The sequence below is a fragment of the Triticum urartu genome, chromosome 1, assembly GCF_003073215.2.
Source record: "Triticum urartu cultivar G1812 chromosome 1, Tu2.1, whole genome shotgun sequence".
Taxonomy (NCBI): Eukaryota; Viridiplantae; Streptophyta; class Magnoliopsida; order Poales; family Poaceae; genus Triticum; species Triticum urartu.
The window spans coordinates 537,512,461-537,518,462 of NC_053022.1; positions in this window are offsets into that span (position 1 = coordinate 537,512,461).

The following is a 6,002-nucleotide window of genomic DNA, read 5'->3' on the forward strand; positions in this document are numbered from 1 at the left end:
TTTCCACCACTTCATACCCGTGGGTAATGGGTATCCATACCCGCAAAATGCATGGGTAGGATATGGGTATGAAATTATACCCATGGATAACCCATTGGATACCCAGAAAAAATAATAAATAAATTAAACCCAATAATACCTGGGTAAACCTACAGTAATTAGCATTGCAAGTTTCCAAACTTGATTTTTTTCAAAGTTAGTTTGCAATGGAGATTAAGATATTTGTCTGTCAATCATCATTTTGAAATTTTGATGTAAGTGCAAACCAAATTGGGATGGTCGAGTACCTAACTTTAGTTTTAGGCCCTTTTGTTGTCTTACCTTTATCATGCCAATGTTATATATTGTACCCAACGGATACCCATTGGGTATAATATACCCGATGGGTATGGGCATGGGTACCAATTTATGCCCATGGATATTGAAATGGGTGGGTATAGAAAAAAGATATGGGTATGGGTTCGGGCAGAAAAAGGTCGTACCCGCCCATACCCTACCCATTGCCATCCCTACTACCAGTACCAGCAGCAGCAATCCTACACCCAGACGGCCATGCAGCACTCCTACAGCCAGACCGGCGATGGCACACAACAACAGCAGCATTGGGCCCCCGAAGAGCATTATTCGAAGGGGATAGGAGGGGGAGGAGGATGCTTCGACGATGATCCGGATGATATAGCCAGCGATCCAAAGAAGAAGGGTAGAAGAGAAAACTTCAACATGTGGGAGGACGAGTTGTTGTCCGATGCATGGTTGCCACTAGCCTCGATCCTGTCCTTGGCACGGAGAAAAGGGCACTACCTTTTGGAGGAACATTCACATATGGTTCCATGAGCACAAGCATTTCGCGCCCTACTCCGACGCTTTGATCCGCAACTGTGAGTGGAAGTCCGTCAACCATCGATGGTACACCATCCAAGAGGCCGTCTGCAAGTATTGCGGGCACTTGAAGCATCTGATCGCGTGGTGGCCTAGTGGTGCACAAATCACTGAGCAAGTAAGTTGATCACTAGCCGGATATGGTTTAATTTTGTTGATCACTATCCGGACATGTATTTTTTTGTTGCTGACTAGACGGATATGAATTGTGTCACTTTAAAGCCTACTCGTGCTTGTGTGGTGTACAAGAAGTTGAAGAAGTCCTTCACCGTCATGCATTGTTGGTTGAAGATGAATGGGCAACTGAAGTGGAACCTTTTCATTGCCAAGACCGGTGACCCTACTGACCCAACCCAAGAACCGCCAAAGAAGGTTAGAAGAAATTTAGGGGCAAAAAGTGGGAGGAGGAGAGGGCGAAGCGAGAAGGTGTGGCGGACAAGCTGACGGAGAGGTTCGAGGAGATCTTAGCAAAGGAGGAGGAGGAATGCGTGAGGCGCTCGGACATCAAGGAGGAAAGGAAGGCGGTGAAGGAAATATGCCCTAGAGGTAATAATAAAGTTATTATTTATTTCCTTATATCATGATAAATGTTTATTATTCATGCTAGAATTGTATTAACCGGAAACATAATACTTGTGTGAATACATAGACAAACTAAACGTCACTAGTATGCCTCTACTTGACTAGCTCATTAATCGAAGATGGTTATGTTTCCTAACCATAGACATGTGTTGTCATTTGATTAACGAGATCACATCATTAGGAGAATGATGTGATTGACATGACCCATTCCATTAGCTTAGCACCCGATCGTTTAGTATGTTGCTATTGCTTTCTTCATGACTTATACATGTTCCTGTGACTATGAGATTATGCAACTCTCGTTTGCCGGAGGAACACTTTGTGTGCTACCAAACATCACAACGTAACTGGGTGATTATAAAGGTGCTCTACAGGTGTCTCCAAAGGTACATGTTGGGTTGGCGTATTTTGAGATTAGGATTTGTCACTCCGATTGTCGGAGAGGTATCTCTGGGCCCTCTCGGTAATGCACATCACTTAAGCCTTGCAAGCAATGCAACTAATGAGTTAGTTGCGAGATGATGTATTACGGAACGAGTAAAGAGACTTGCCGATAACGAGATTGAACTAGGTATTGAGATACCGATGATCGAATCTCGGGCAAGTAACATACCGATGACAAAGGGAACAACGTATGTTGTTGTGCGGTCTGACCGATAAAGATCTTCGTAGAATATGTAGGAGCCAATATGAGCATCCAGGTTCCGCTATTGGTTATTGACCGGAGACGTGTCTCGATCATGTCTACATTGTTCTCCGAACCCGTAGGGTCCGCACACTTAACGTTACGATGGCAGGTTCATTATGAGTTTATATATTTTGATGTACCGAAGGTTGTTTGGAGTCCCGGATATGATCACGGACATGACGAGGAGTCTCGAAATGGTCGAGACATAAAGATCGATATATTGGACGGCTATATTCGGACACCGGAAGTGTTTCAGATGATTTTGGAGAAAATCGGAGTGCCGGAAGGGTTATCGAAACCCCCGGGGAAGTATGGGGCCTTAGTGGGCCTGAGGGGAGAGAGAGGGCAGCAGCCCAGGAGATGGCGCGCCCCCTCCCATGAGGAGTCCGAATTGGACTAGGGGAGGGGGGTGCGGCCCCTCTTTCCCTCTCCCTGTCCCTCTCTTTCCTTCCCCCTTCTCTCTTCCTAGTTGCACGGCGAGTAATTAAGGGTGGCTTGGAGTGCAAGGGGGGAAAGAAGGCGGCTGAAACAGGGGTGTCTCGCTGCGGCTCTGCGCATGAGTCCGCTGGTTTCAAAATTGGGCCCGTGTGGTATCTGGAAAACGTTGTGACGTGATCAGGGGGCTACAGCCTACAGGTCAACCGGTAGCTGGGAAAGAGTAAAAAACCAGCGCTGAGGCCGGCCGGAGAGGGCTGACTTGCATTTGGTGGCCGAAACCGGGGCGACCGAGCAAACCAACTGCGAAAACAACAGCTCGGTACCCCGTTTTGCAACGGTCCACGAGCCCACGACCTGGCGCATCGTCGTCGAGGGGACCAGGCGCCAATCCCTCGTTTTATTGAAACGTTTTAAAATCTGCAGACATTTTTCGTACTCGTTAACTTTTCTCAAATTACGAAATTTTGAATTACATAAAGTATTTTCAAATTTATCAACTTTTTTAGATCCATGTTGTTTTAAGTCAATGGTCAAACTGGTTAAATTGGTCAAAAGTTGATCGACAAACAGTTAATGGAGCGGAAAAAAAACGGCGAATGAACGAAATCGATTGCATGCGTGAGCGAGTCATCCGTGCGCTTGTTTGGCCAGTCCACGCAAGCGGCAGGTTTAGTAATGGCGCCTGAAGCGCCGATTAGGCACTGCCGGACGAAGCTCAGTTGAAAAGGCCGATCGTAATTCGTAACTTCAGCAAACACTGTTAGGTAGGAAGTAATAAAAAATTTATTTGACCTCAGCACATAAAGTTGACTGTCTCAGCCCAGCGGCACAAGTACAAAATTCAGCGAAATGGACTCGTTTTTTTTAGGGAATCGAAATGGAGTAGTATGTATCGCCTTCCGCTCGCCTACAGGCGGTCCGACATCGGCTGCGGCCCAATAAGAACAACAATCGTATTTTCATTACACAAGTTCTCTTTTTCGGCAGACTGCAACCATTCATGTCTAGAACCAGGAACCGGTTTACTTTGGTCCGGTTTTGGTAAGGTTCCAGAGGTTTTTCTTTTTGCATAGTTTTCCATATTTTTCTTCAGTTTCTATTTTTTTAATTTCTTTTCATTTTCAAAATATACAAAAAAATTCATGAATATTTTTTTCCAAATACCTAAGTTTTTTTCAACGGATGCATATTTTCTCAGTTCACGGCATATTTTTAAAGTCATGATCAATTTTCCAATATCCTGAACATTTTTTAAAATCTTATTCACCAAACAAATTTTCAGATTCACGAATGTATTTTAAGACATGAACGATTTTCAAATTCATACAATTTTTTTGAAATTGCCAACATCTTTTCAAGTTCATTAACAATTTTCATATTCATGAATGTTTTCACCGAACATTTCTCAATTCTCGTTCACCGAACAATTTTCAATTTCACGAATATTTTTCATTGAATATTTTATAACTCTCTTTCACTAAAGAATTTTCAAAAATAAATAAATTCATGAACAATTTTTAAATTTTGGAACAAATTTTAAAATCTACAAACATCTTTAAAATCTGTTATTTTGTTTTCTCTAAAATTGTTGGGCAATTGCTAGTTTTTGAAGATTCCGGTGAATTTCTGAACTATTTTTGATTTGCGGGACCTTTCTTTTTATTATTCGTGAAGAAAATGATTGGTGAGAAAAACGCAAAAGTCATATACAAATTAATTTTCAAAACGTGTGCTACAAGAGTTGATCGTGAGCGTGGCTGGCGCTGTGACCGATTCAGGAGGGGTGTGATCGCTATAAGCCAACATCTTTTCAAATTCATGAAAAAAAATCATATTCGTGAATAATTTTCAGTGAACATTTCTCAATTCTTGTTTACCGAAAAGTTTTCAAACTTAGTGAACGTTTTTCAATTCTCGTTCATTAAGTAAATTTCAAAATTTTAAATTCAGGTTTTTTAGAAATTCATGAACATTATTTAAATTTTGGAATAACTTCTAAAATTCACAAACATTTTCAAATCTGCGAAGTTTTTGTAAAGTTGTTGAACAATTGCCAAAATTTTGAAGTTTTTTGTGAATTTGTGAACTATTTTTGATTTGTTGGACCATTTTTGTATTGTTCGTGAAGATAATGCCTGTTTAGAAAATAGCAAAAGCCATACAAATTAATTTTCAAAACGCACGCTACAGGAGTTTTTTTTACGGTAAGACCTTCATGGCTAGCTTTATTAACCTTAAATAATAATTACATCATCTGCTAAAATTTAGCAATAGTAACCGGAGGTGCATCCACCCATAAAGAAGGGGTGTTTGTATGCCCCCACTCAGCTAGCTCACGAGCAATTACATTTGATTCTCTATTACTGTGCTCAATAGTAACCTTCCCGAACTCTCGTAATAACTCTCTGCAATAATCTAAAACTGAAGCCGCCATCACAGAATGTCTCTCATTCAGATGTATAGCATCGACCACAACAGAATTATCCATCCTTACCAAGACATTATTGCACCCCATACTTTGAAGTAACTTTAAACCTTCAAGTAATGCCGCCACTTCTGCAGAGACGACATATGCGACATGCTCAATGCGAGAAGTAGAAGCAACAATGAAATTACCTTTGTGGTCTCTAACTATTGCCCCACATGACCGTCTATGCAGATCCTCAATAAAAGACGCATCAACGTTTAGAATTTATGGCACTGCCAAAACAATGGGACATGTGTTCCGTCTAGTTGCAACAGTTTGTTTTGCTGCCGCTCAAGTGAAGTTAAGAGCCAATGCATGAATGGAGGAGTTGACTGGGAGCGTGGCTGGCACATAAACACGACCACTTTTTTGCGAGGAATAAACCCAAACACTTGGCAGTCATAAGTTTAGATCGTGTGGTATGAGTATATTTATGTTGGATCAGAGGAAAGGCGCGGACCAACAAAAAACTGGCTCCATTACGAGAAAGACTCCATGTTATTTTTATCATGGTAATATGTGTCACATTTATATCATAAGATATATAGTATAAGTCACACATACCAACCTGGCAAAATGAACTCTGAGCAACGTTCGTCACCCGCCTCTGCCTCTAAACTCTTTTATGCATGATTAAGATATCTTTGTATTTCTCTCCGACCTATTGATTTGGTTTGGCCAACTAGATTGATCTATCTTGCAATGAGAGAGGTGCTTTGTTTTGGGTTCAATCTTGCAATGTCCTCACCCAGTGACAGAAGGGGTAGCGAGGCACGTATTTGTATTGTTGTCATTAAGGATAAAAAAAATGAGGTTTATATCATATTGATTGGATCTATCCATCTACATCATGTCATCTTGCTTAACACGTTACTCCGTTCTTGTTAACTTAATACACTAGATGCATGCTGGATAGCCGTCGATGTGTGGAGTAATAGTAGTAGATGC